The sequence below is a fragment of the Betta splendens genome, chromosome 7, assembly GCF_900634795.4.
Source record: "Betta splendens chromosome 7, fBetSpl5.4, whole genome shotgun sequence".
NCBI lineage: Eukaryota > Metazoa > Chordata > Actinopteri > Anabantiformes > Osphronemidae > Betta > Betta splendens.
In genome coordinates, this window is record NC_040887.2 from 10,991,141 (window position 1) to 11,003,201 (window position 12,061).

General features: G+C 47.2%; 1 long non-coding RNA gene across 1 annotated transcript; it reads left to right on the forward strand.

Moving 5' to 3' along the window:
• Window positions 1-272: 272 nt before the first annotated feature.
• LOC129604389 (uncharacterized) lies at window positions 273-6,827 on the forward strand. The gene is made up of 3 exons (XR_008695206.1): window positions 273-700; window positions 5,620-5,919; window positions 6,000-6,827. It is a non-coding gene; the product is annotated as an uncharacterized LOC129604389 (long non-coding RNA).
• The last annotated feature ends 5,234 nt before the right edge of the window (window positions 6,828-12,061 follow it).

Here is a 12,061-nt window from a genome sequence, read left to right on the forward strand (position 1 = left end):
CCGGGGCACGACTTGTTTTCGTCCAGGGGCTCTTGTCCGCGGTGTTGGGCGGTTAGGCTTCTCCAGAACACAGAGGCTGAATTTCTGAAGGGCTTGGTTTACATGTAGTCCGACCCCCCCTCCTCCCCTCGTCCCCCCACAGGTGTAATTTTCCCGTCGCAGCCAATCTCCTTAGCCTCTGGCGCTTACAGGTGTGTCCCGGCGCCTTCTTCAGCCAATGGCGTTCCAGACGAAAGCCCCCCCCCCCTCCTCCGTCGACCCCTCCTATTCCCTGACTCCCACCTCACCGGTTCGCTCACCTCCGCCCTCCCCATCAGCCCCCAAGGTACGTTGTTGTGTGTGTGTGTGTGTGTGTGTGTGTGTGTGTTTTTATGATGTCAGCTCAGGCTTCTGTGGGAATGACCTCTGCTGTTCCTATTACAATGCAGTCAACAGCTAAATCGCCATCATTCTCAGTGGATAAACACGCCCGTCCTGGACCAGACAAGAGTTCTGACCCACGACCCAGGGCCAAGTCCTCCAGACATGTCACTGTGAGGTGTTACTACATACATAAACCTTTACCTACTTCTGGGCTGTGTGAGCCCGCCATAACCTGAAATACCTGCCCTTTGCACTCTTTGCCTTCCTCTGCCTCTCTTTGTGCTCCAACAATAACCCGGATGAGTTACAGCGAGAGCGACAGGTGAACAAAGTGCAGGTGAGTAAACTTGAGAAAGACGCATCAGGAGTTGGGGTCAGCGTGAGCAGTGGGAGGTGGGGTTCGGCATGGGGACCGGCGGGGCTCCCGGCCCCCAGGGGCAAACAGGGGTCTAATCCACCGCCTGGATGCTGGGCAAGGCAGCCACTTTCGGTCTCGAGGTGTAATTGTCGGGATTAGTCTCTCAACAATGACCACAATGCCAGAGCGGGATCCTGTTACTGCAGGGGCGTGGCACAGGTTGCTGCGGAGCTATGTCGGCAAAGACAGAAAAGGGCGATTGACTCCGTAAACCATGAGACAATAATGGGTCATTTCACGGAGGCTTTCAAGCATCTGTACCTTTAAATTCAAAGACGGTTGTGGGTCTTCAAGCCTTGCTTGAAATGAAGGCACCGCTCGGACTGCGGGACTGTCTGTCTGTTCTAGTCTGGTCTCTGGGCTTCGGAGCGTGAGCAGCCAGCTGAGACCAAACCATAGAGTCCCCTCGTTCCGCTGTGGTTAAAATCCTGAGCTACAAAACACATGTAATTTCCTGTTTCGTTCGACCACCGGGCTTTAACTGTTAATAATGACAGAAAGTCAAAGTCTTGAAAGTAACTTATTAGCTTCTCTGTCGTTGACCAAGTCAAACCTGAGTGAAGCCCGGTCTCTTCAAAGGGGAGCAGTTTGTAAATTGCTCTGCTCTGAAAGGTTTGCTTTGTTTAGGCTTTTCATTTGCATCCCAAATGAGGTCTGGACCGAAGCACGGGGGCCTGACCTGAACTCATTTGGGTACTGATGGCTATCTGGCCGAGCAGTCACGCAAGGCAGGACATAAGGGCATCCATCAGCCACGCAGGCGACTCAAGCCTCCGACGCACAACAAACACAAACACAAACACACAAGCAAATCTTTCTGCTTGCGTACACACGCTCAAACCCCCAACTGCCGACATGGTGCTGCTCCAAGGCCGACCATCACACTAACGCCCACCCTCCCAGCGCTGTGGGTACCTGAAGGAAAATAACTATTCAGGGAGTTTTTAAGGAATAACAATCAAGATTTTGGGGAAGATTGTGTTTGCTATTTGCGGTATAAATACCTCAAATTCATCACATAGATTTAGAATACAAACCAGTGATCCTATCTCTCTATCTGCTGCTGGACAGTTTGACAGGTTTACACACATTTGTCTCTGAAGCCGACAGCTGACGTGTGGCTCTCAGTCTGGATTCATGTCGGAGCTTGCAAAGTGAGCAGAAGAAAACAATGACTCATTTTTGCTTCACCTACATCCATGTGCCGTTGCAGATATATTTCCATGTAGCCCTGCTAATCTGCATTCAGTATCCAGGGTTACTAGTGCATCTGCACATGCATCTCCCCCCCAGGCCTTCAACTGAATTCATGCCAGTGCTTTTATTACAAGGAAGATCATTTAACTTACAGAGCTCAAAACGCATGTAGGAGAATGCAGAAAGCAACAGAATGAAAAGGCATGGCTTTATTATTAAAGTTATATTATTGAGCAGCTACTTACTGAGAAACTGATTCAGAATAAAAAGAATTCTTAAATAGAGTTAAATAGACAAAAATAATCCTCCTCAACGATTAATCTGATCATTCTAAAAGTCAGGATGTGTGACCTCATACTCAAAAGGTTTGGCCTTTGTGAACAGACAGGACTAAATCCGCTTCTGTATGAAGTGGATGATATTTCTTAATTTCTTGTTTGTGTCAGAGTTTGCAGTCAGAGTGAAAAGCCGTTAAAAGCTCAGCGTTCTGCCTGAATTAGAGGCCTCGCCTCAATGCGGCATCTGTCTGTTCAGTCCTTTCTGTTGTCTTATCCACCTGCCTCCATGTCCTGCCCTTCTGCTCTGGTGACTGCGGGATAATTACAGAGATTTACATTGTCTTATAGGAAATTGGAGGACTTAGCCCAGGTGTGATGTTCAGAGGCCCCTCATTACACTGATCAGCACTTAACCACTGATTTTTACCAAGTCTCTCGCCAATTAGGCCCCTGTCTGCCACGCTGCCGGGGCCTCGGCGGCCCCCTAGTTAGCATCCAGTGAAACCACGGACCGCATTGTCTACTACGCGATCGAGTTTCTTACGCATCGCAGCCGCAAAACTGCGCGTTGAACTTTTCTTTGACGAGAAACAAGCCTAATGTCTTTTCACAAGCTCTTCGAATGGCCGAGGGAGCAGCAGCGCGCAGGCGGTCTAGCAGCCGCGGCCGTGCTCCGACTTGCAGCCTGCCACCAGCGGCGGGTAATTGGCCCCTAAGGATTTAGGGCGGGAAGGTGTGTGTGGATGGCGCAGTCGTATACTGTAATCTCCAGCGGGGCGCGTTGCCATAGAGAGGCAGAGTGAAGCCTACCAATTATTACCACATCTTATTCCACAACACACCTGCTTGGCTCCTGTGATGGTTTAAACCCAAAGTGCTGCTGTGATCATTTTCAGATCAATGACTTCAGTATTATCTATTTATTAAAGCACTAAAATATACTATACACTTCAAATTATACTAAGGGTTAGAAGATTTACAGTGAAAAGAACCTGAATTGCTGGTTTACTACATATTAACTTCCAAAACAAAATCGGGTTATTATTGATGGAATAAAAAGGATGGGATGGAAAAACACAACCACAAACAAAAAGTGTGTACCAGAAGTAGAAATATGGGTACAAAGTTTCCATGACTCTATTCCAGCCGTGTGTAATACACTACGGCAGTTAAAGCCATTTTTATCATGTTTCATTGTGACTCTGTGTCCAAGTTACAGCGCATAACACAAAGCTACGCTATCTAGTTAATGATTTTAAACAAAGCCATAAAGTCCGGCTGAGAAACGCACAACGGCCTCATAAGGCGTCATATTGTCGTCCAAGTCTATAAATCGGTTTGTGTCTTTCCAGTTCATGTGAGCGCCGCCGCGCCGCGCTCCAGCTTGACTCTTGTTGCCCGTCAAACACACCTGCGGAGCTGTTAACCGGCTCGAGTTTCAGTCATTCACGGTCGAGACGTTGCAGTTTGTTTAGGAAATGAGTGTAAATGCTGACCTCAAGGTCATCGCTCATTGTGTCTGACTTTAAATAGCTCGTGAGCCTCACCTGCCTCGCGAGCAAAAGAGCTTGTGTGCGTTGTGCGCGTTGGCTGGGGACGCTGTGAGGTGCCGTGATGTCGTGCCATCACCAAACACACCTGCAGCCTTTCTTCCAAAAGACTTTCCAGCTCGTGCAATTAGCTCGTGGGCTAATGTGTTTGCGGAGGCATTATCACGCGGGGGATGACAATGATTTCAGAAGGGGCGCTTGTTAGCGTTACATGCGTTAGTTTACAGCATGTGTATGCTGAATGCATCCGGGCATGACAGAAGTATGAATGGCACTAAAAAAGGAGTCCCTGGAGCAAAGCAGAATCAAAGCGGTACCGTGATTTTGGGCCAAACACCCCGGTAAATTCACAGAATCCTCATTAACACTCACTGTAACCGAAAGCTTCCATCTGAGTCTTTTTTGCTCGGGAAACAGAGACCGGGCCTTTGTTTCTACAGCTTACACAACAGACAGGAAGTCGCAGTTTATGACTGTTGAAAGTCAATAAACACAATGAGAAACGTCCTCCCTTATTGACACTGCGCTCGCTGCAGCTTTTGGAGCCCTCTGCCTTTCTGAATGAACGCTTCTGCGGTAGCAGCCGTTTCCAGGTTTGTGCCAGTAGCGGCAGCACAACACAAAAGAACTGCTGCCGGAGGCGCCGTGGGTCGTGGAGGCGAAGAGGAGATGCAGGGCCGATACTGTACATGTAGGACCCTGGATCCCTGAGCTGCAAATAATATTCATGGAAACTTTCTGCTGCAAAAAATAGTGTAGTATGTGATGTACTGTAAGTCATTTACAGCCTCCTCACATCTACTATAATAACAGGACAGGAGTGAGTGCAGACGTAATGAAGTATAAACATATCTTTGTCCCTTCCTGCATCAGCATCATGAGCAAGGCTGCTAAATAGCTGTAAAATTATTAGACTATAGGATCATTATGTATATAAGATCCAGAAAGTGAGTGTTTCTTGCAAACAAAGGTCGCCAGGGGTCCTTTCATTCAGGGTAACAGCAGGATCCTGCTAATGATGCAAGATGTGTTTGTGATGTGGAGGCTCTTTGGGGAGGTTGGGTTCAGGTGAAGACGGAGCCAGGAAACGTCTCACTGGGACCAGTTACCAAGGAACGTGCGCCTCTGCCTCTCCCACCACAACCACTCCCTGTTTGAGCACCACATCCATTGCTAAAGCTAAAGCACCTGCACACAGTGATGTCTGCAGAGGCAAATAAACCCAGTCACATTCTGCTAAAGAGTTTATCGTTCAAATTGATTTCTTGTCTCATGCTCTTTTGAAGTGTCTTGGACTTCATGCACATAAAATAAGATCCCTCAGAATCCTCATCCTGAGATGCTGCAGCTGCTGCGAGGCCCAGGTGAACCAGCGGAAACCGAATGTGCAGCGGCAGCAGCCGCTTTGAACCCCCTTTCCCTTTGCTGCTCGCTGGGGATTTATGTTTCCGCGCATGAAATGATCACAAACTAGGAGTGAATCACTGCCGAGTCATGCAAGGCGGACGCAATTAAGCCAGATTTATAGCTCTCAGACGTGAGTGTGCTTCGCTTTGCTGTGAACTAAGCGAGGAGATGCTCAACCTCAACACGTCACGGGTGGAGGATCTCAAAAACGCATAAAGAGAACTGTGTATTAGTGATTCTAAGCACTATTAAACCTCATTATGATTTCTGTGACAGCGTAGCTTCATACAAGGGAACGTAATGACTCCTCAGGTGGTGGCGGTCAAATTTGACCCAGAATGACTGAGCTGAAGCCACACGGGTCACTGTAAATGATCAGCAGATTCCATTCTTTTGTATGAATCAGGAAGAAATCGGTGCCAAAGTCCGGAGGCCTGAACCTCTCACTGCGCCGCAGCTACACATTAACACGCTCGGCACACGGGCCGAGCGCTGCCAGCGTTTTACAGCACCTCCAAACACACCCTGCGGATTTGGGCGCCGCTCTGTCAACAGCGCCGTCGCCAGACATCACCTGGACCCTCCAGCCAATCGAAGAGAGGCACCGAGGCCGCGCACGAGCCCCCGAGTCTATGGACGGGCAGGAAACCGGGCGCTGAGCAGGCGGAGGGATGCTGGTGCTGCACCACTGCTGTGGAGCCGCCTGGTAATAGCGTCTAACGGCGGCCTTCATTTACCCATGACAAACCCTAACGACACAAACCTGCGCCGTCTGTGTCCCATCAGGATGAACAGCACGTGTGACACCACGCTGACCTACCTGATGGTGAGCGTGACCTCTGACCTGGTGGATAAACTCCAAGAAGCCAACGCTGGCTGAATCCGCAAACGCGTCAGCTAGGCTGCAGCCGGACGTCCTCTCAGGAGCGCGGATCTCACACTGTCCGGCTCATCCGGAGCGGCGGGACGGACTGTATTTTATTGTGATCTGGGAAAAACCGAGGCGAGGATGCTGGCAGCTGTGATGTGTGTTGGGAGGAATGCGGCAGTGTTATCGCTCACTGAGTTATGCAAGAACGATTTGGTGGAAACCTTTGCCTGGTACAGCGTTAGGCCTCAGCCTCACACACACACACACACACACACACACACACACACACACACACACACACACACACACACACACACACACACACACACACACACACACACACACACACACACACACACACACACACACACAGATCCTGGCCTCAGGACTTTCTAATTACCCTCAGTGAATGGGAGGCAGTCGGACACACACAGGGTTATCACACACCCCAGCACCGCTCCTCATATTTCTTCCAATTATCCTATTTTTAGCTTTCATCTAGGTTCTTGTTTTGCCTTCAGAGGGCACGAGGTGCATGGGAGGCTCGGTGGGCAGAAGACTCATTTAGACGTCACGTTTTTAGCCGGTGCCAAAATCTAGACTTTGCTTTAGAGTCTTTGCTTCTCTTGTGTGTGTCAGAAACCAGAGCTCAGCACGAATCATTCATCAGCAAAACATTAGAGTCTAAAGTGGAAAACTGTCAGACATCTGGAAAGAAAGTACGAAAATAAAATAAATTACACAGTCGACTTCTCCGTTGCAATAGGATTCTTCTTCATTTAGTGCATCACGCTGCATATTTAGCTATTTTACTGTTTTCAGTGTATTCACTAGTGAGTAAGTTGGGGTTCAATACGCAGATAAACACCACATACTCACAAAGAGGCTGTTAATGTGACACAAGAACATCATGAGCAGCAAAACATGAGACGCACCCCCATCGGTGTGATGAACAGGAAAATAAGAATAAGGAACAGCATTGTGAATAATGTGTGTGTGAAGTGTGCGTTCCTGTTGGTAAGTTGGGAGTTGAAGCAGCGCAGTGACCCCAGACGCCACACAGTGGTTTGTTTGGACCGGCCCAGTCAGACCAGATCAGAACTGTGAAGAACAAGGGTCCAGCCATGTTACACGAAGCGCTGTCTGTAGCTGTGGAGCCACAGGTGGTTGAACCAGTTCCTAACCAAAGCTCCATCTCTGTGTTCAGTGGGTGTGGTTAAAAAAGACAAAGGAGACTGTGACTACAGCAAGACGGCAGGAAATGATGCGATGGTATAAATTATTTCACTTTTAAAATCTAAATCTAAAATAAACTAGACTTCTATGAAAAGTGAATGGAAAGAGCTACTGATCCAGACGTTTGATCGTCTTAGTGTCTCTTTTTCACTCAAAGGTCGGATTCAGGTTTAACACACGACCTCTGGAGCTTTTATACCCTGTTGTACCTGGGCAGTGTTCTGGCGCTAGTGCCGCTCTATCGGTGCAGCTGCTGCACGCTAACGCGCCGCCGCCGCCGCCTCGGGCCGCGGGGCTGAATGGGCCGAGCATGAGGTGAGGAAGAGCGGTATCAGATGCACACATGAAAGACGGAGGTCGCAGGATTTGAGGCTCTTTTGTCTTTGGGCGTTCAAAGGAGACAGCTGTCGAGTGCACAGGGCCCAGGTCTATTCATGTGTGTGTGTGTGTGTGTGTGTGTGTGTGTGGGTGGGTGGGGGGACCTCAGACAGAGACCACGCCAGCGTACACACACAAACACACACCCTTCAAAGGAAGGAGTGTGTGTGTGAGTGCGTCTCAGATCCACTCTATGCCTGGCTTCATCCATGTCCTGTGATAACACACACACACACACACACACACACACACACACACACACACACACACACACACACACACACACACACACACACACACACACACACACACACACACACACCGTGTCATCACACAACGCTCCTGCTCTGAGAGCTGTTCCTCCAACAGGAACCTGCCAGCGTTCGGGGGAAGTTCCCTCGTTTAGTTTCTCACTCGCCGGAGCAGACTGAGATCGGCGCCATGCGACCAGCTCAGCCCCCGAGCTCGGGTTCAACTAAGGGAGGGGAGAGGAGAGAGGAGGAACAATCTCAACCTCTTCACTGATAATAAAGAATTATTTGTGGTGTTGAGGGCACAAGTCTGATTAATAATGGACGGCCTTGAAACGAGAACACACTATTCATGGATCAACAAACTGCAAACTGGTTGTTTTGGATGATCTACATGTAAATACTTTAATGATCCCACAACTGCTGCAATCATGTATGTAAAAATACATGAAGTTGATTCAAACTCTATTAACCTAATTGCTTTTATGTAACTGTGTTAAAGGGTGAACATGAAGCAGTGACAGGTGCTGGTCAGCTGGTGGTCACAGGTTAAAACCCAGGGAGGAAGTGGAATTTCCTTCACCTGAAGCAGATCTTTTTCTGCTGTCAGAGCTGCGTCATCGCTGTCTTCAGTTGATATTTGCATCACAGGCAAATGAGCCCGTGTCTGCGTTGTGTGTGAGAGACCGTGTGTCTGCTGCACAAGGTCCACGCGTTGCAGGAGCAGGGACATAAATGAGACCCGCTTCCCGCGTCCCGTTCTTCATGTCGCTGCTCGTATTAATAATAATATCAACTTTGACCCGATGGAAAACGTGGCGTCCACTTACATTCCGGCTCCCCTCCTTCCACAGATTTCCAGTTTCCATATTCAAATAACTTTGCATTCACTGAGCGGATGCAGGAGCAGCTGCAGGAGACGGCGTCAGGCTGTCGTTGTTCAAATCAAACCAAGATGCAAAACCGGGCCTGGAAGTAAAAACGCAACGCGGGCCGGGCCGCACCTGCCGCTGACGTTTGCACCAGGAGACGACGCGGTGGCCGCGGCGGCGTCAGGGGATCTCGACCCAAAACCAGCAGCCCACTTAAACATTGGGCATTAAAACCCATCTGCTGCGGGGAGTCTCTCCACATATGCGCTGTTTTCCTATAGGGACTGTAATAACTAGCTTCTTAACAAATCCTTAGCGTTGGGCTGAGGCAACAGCAGGTTGATTACAATGGGAGCAGGGTGGAGGAGGGGGCCACAAGTCGTATTGAGGGGTTAAGCAGGACGCTTAAGGCGGGGTCGTGGAAACGAGCTTTCTAGCAATTAAGATCTTATAAAACTGACTGGGAGACGCATGAACTGCCAGCATCCTTTCATAAGCTCTGGTTCATCTCAAAGCCCGCGCCGGTGCGGCCGGGGAGGCGAGCTGATATTGCATCAGTGGGAATCCCATGGTGGCAACCAGGTGCCAGGTGAGAGCACGGAGGGCGATAAACAAGATGGCACTTCCTGATCCAGGCAGGAGCTTTCGTTCATTGTAAATGTGACGCGGGCCACGCTTCTGCTGTACGACTCACACAACAAAGCACAATAAACCTGGGGGTCATTAATCATTAACTAGCAAAGACGGCAATTGGTGTTAAAAGGTCACAGATTGCTAAGCTAAGTATTATATACTGCATGACACACTACATGTTGAAGTAATAAAACCAATGTGTTCTTCAAATTCATTCACGTCACGACCTTTGTTTTTACAAAGTCGAGCTTCAAACTGACAAAAAGTCCATCTCCTACAATTAACATCTGTTCCTTTGTCTTTGACATTTTGGACGTGTAAGGTGAAACTTGTCGACTCTGTGGGGAACTCGCTCGCTGCGTTTACGAAACAATGGCCGCGCCACCATCTCCCTCCACCCCAACATTCCGGTTTCACCACACAAACCACATCAGCAAATCCTCAGCAACTGTTCGGCCGCTGGTGATTTTTTTATTGTTTGTAGGCGATGAAACTTGTTGATGGGACAACAGGTGTTTAGTGACAGTGTAAACAAGGCCGCCTCATCTTGAATTGCTGGTTTCTTCTGAGTTGCTCCAAGAGGGACGAGCCACTAAACACAGCGCTGTGGAAAAGTTCTTATGTCATCGTAGCCAAAACATCAAATCCTTCTTACTCTGTAAAGTTCAAGGGACACAAAGGGTTAATATAAGATAATAATTAGCCCGTGGATGTCATGGACTCAAGTCAGGTCATGGATCCTCCTACAGCTTTGCTGCAGGTAACGTCCAGCACATTTCCATGTGTTAATCAGATAAAAGAGACACTTCAAAGCAATGAATAATGGAAATATTGAGTTTATCAACATCACAGCCGTAAGAACAACAGCAGCTGTGAGGGATGTGAGACCAATAATGTCAAAGAAGACAAATTCCTCACTGGGGAATTATTACAAATAAAGTCAAAATATCGGAATGGTTGTCTTTAACTTTGAAAGCATTTTAGCTCATTTTAGGGAAAAATACAAACAAGACATGACGTGTTTTATTGACACTGACACTGAAAGAAACAAACGTGGGCAGAACGTTTGGGGAGTAAAAAACAGTCAAGTAGTGCTTGAAACTGTAAAAAAAAACAGATTTGAGGGGTCGTAGTTGTACAAATACTCTAATATTTAAAATACAGGCAAACCTAAGGGCACGATGGAGGGTGAACGTCACAAAGAGATGCTGAAGAACAGAAACACCGAGCTGAACCCACCTGCCAGGCTCTCACAAGCAGGATGTTTGACGTGTGTGTGTAGTATATGAGTCAATGTGTGGACACGGGTCAGAGAAGGCGGCAAAGTGAAACAGGAAGACGCGCGCGGCAGCGAGACAGAGCGTGCGTCAGTAGAGGCTCAGCAGGGGGCCGCACTCGGCAGCAGCGGACGGTAACGGGCCGGTGCACCAGCAAACAGGCTAGAGTCATCTGAGACTAGGATGTTTGAGATGATGAGATGACTGATTCAGTGTCTGATGTGTATGTACTTTTAAAGGCAAGTGTAAAAACCAGGAAAAGTCAGGCATCAGCAGCTCCCTGTTACACATAAGCGCTAATGCTAATGCTAATGTGTGTTACAACCATGAGGGGCCTTTCATCATTTTAAATTAAAACCAATTTAGGCCAATATTACCACAGGCCCATAAAAAGAAATGTTGGCTGTACGAATTATTCTGAGCTGAGCCGCACTAGCTGTTAAATATTACTAAAGCTAATTAACATTAAATACTTAAAATACTTTAAAATACTCCTGTATTTTAAGGTGCTGGTCTCCTCCCTGAATCACCACTGCCACAGATAATGATCTGCTGTCATAAAACATCTTTGTCAGACGTGATTTTATATTTTTATAAAATTTTATCTTATTGTATTCTTATTAAAAACACATCTGCTGGTTAATTAGGAAATTCATTAAAGAATATGCAGTAAAAATAAAAAAAACAACAACAGATGTCTATAGACTAGAACTATGTTTAACAAAAAGAAAAAAGGTAGCTGACAATTTGTAGATGCTTGATGATTCTTTGATTAATGAATAATTAACAGTAAAATATAAAATAACGAATTTCAAAATAAAATTTTAAAAAATAGGGAAGAATTTCCTACAATTTATACAGTTGTTGTTTATAATGATAATTAAAATATAAATATAAATAATACTAATAATACATTTCTCCAGACTTTATTAGATAAAGGACAATAAATGGATAAATTTTTTTGTGTAATTTAGATTCTGAGGTAAGTGGTAGATTTATGAGGCCGGTCTATTCTTGTGAATCAACATGCAGGTTAATTAACAGTAGGCATTATCCTTATTGACTTTAAACTAAACATCCTGGTTCGACTCTACTATCTCCACATTGGATCTTTAAATCAAGACTATGTGCTGTATGCTCCAACAGTGTGAGACCAAAGGGACACACAGGAGCAGTAAAGCTGAAAACAGAAACAAAGGAAGGAGGCTGATATGTGATCAGCTGCGCCCCCTGCGGTACATCTTGGGATTAAAGTACATGGAGAGTACTGCTGGATTGGCCATCAATGAGAGGAAACGTCAGCAATCTCCCATCATGCACCACTAGATGG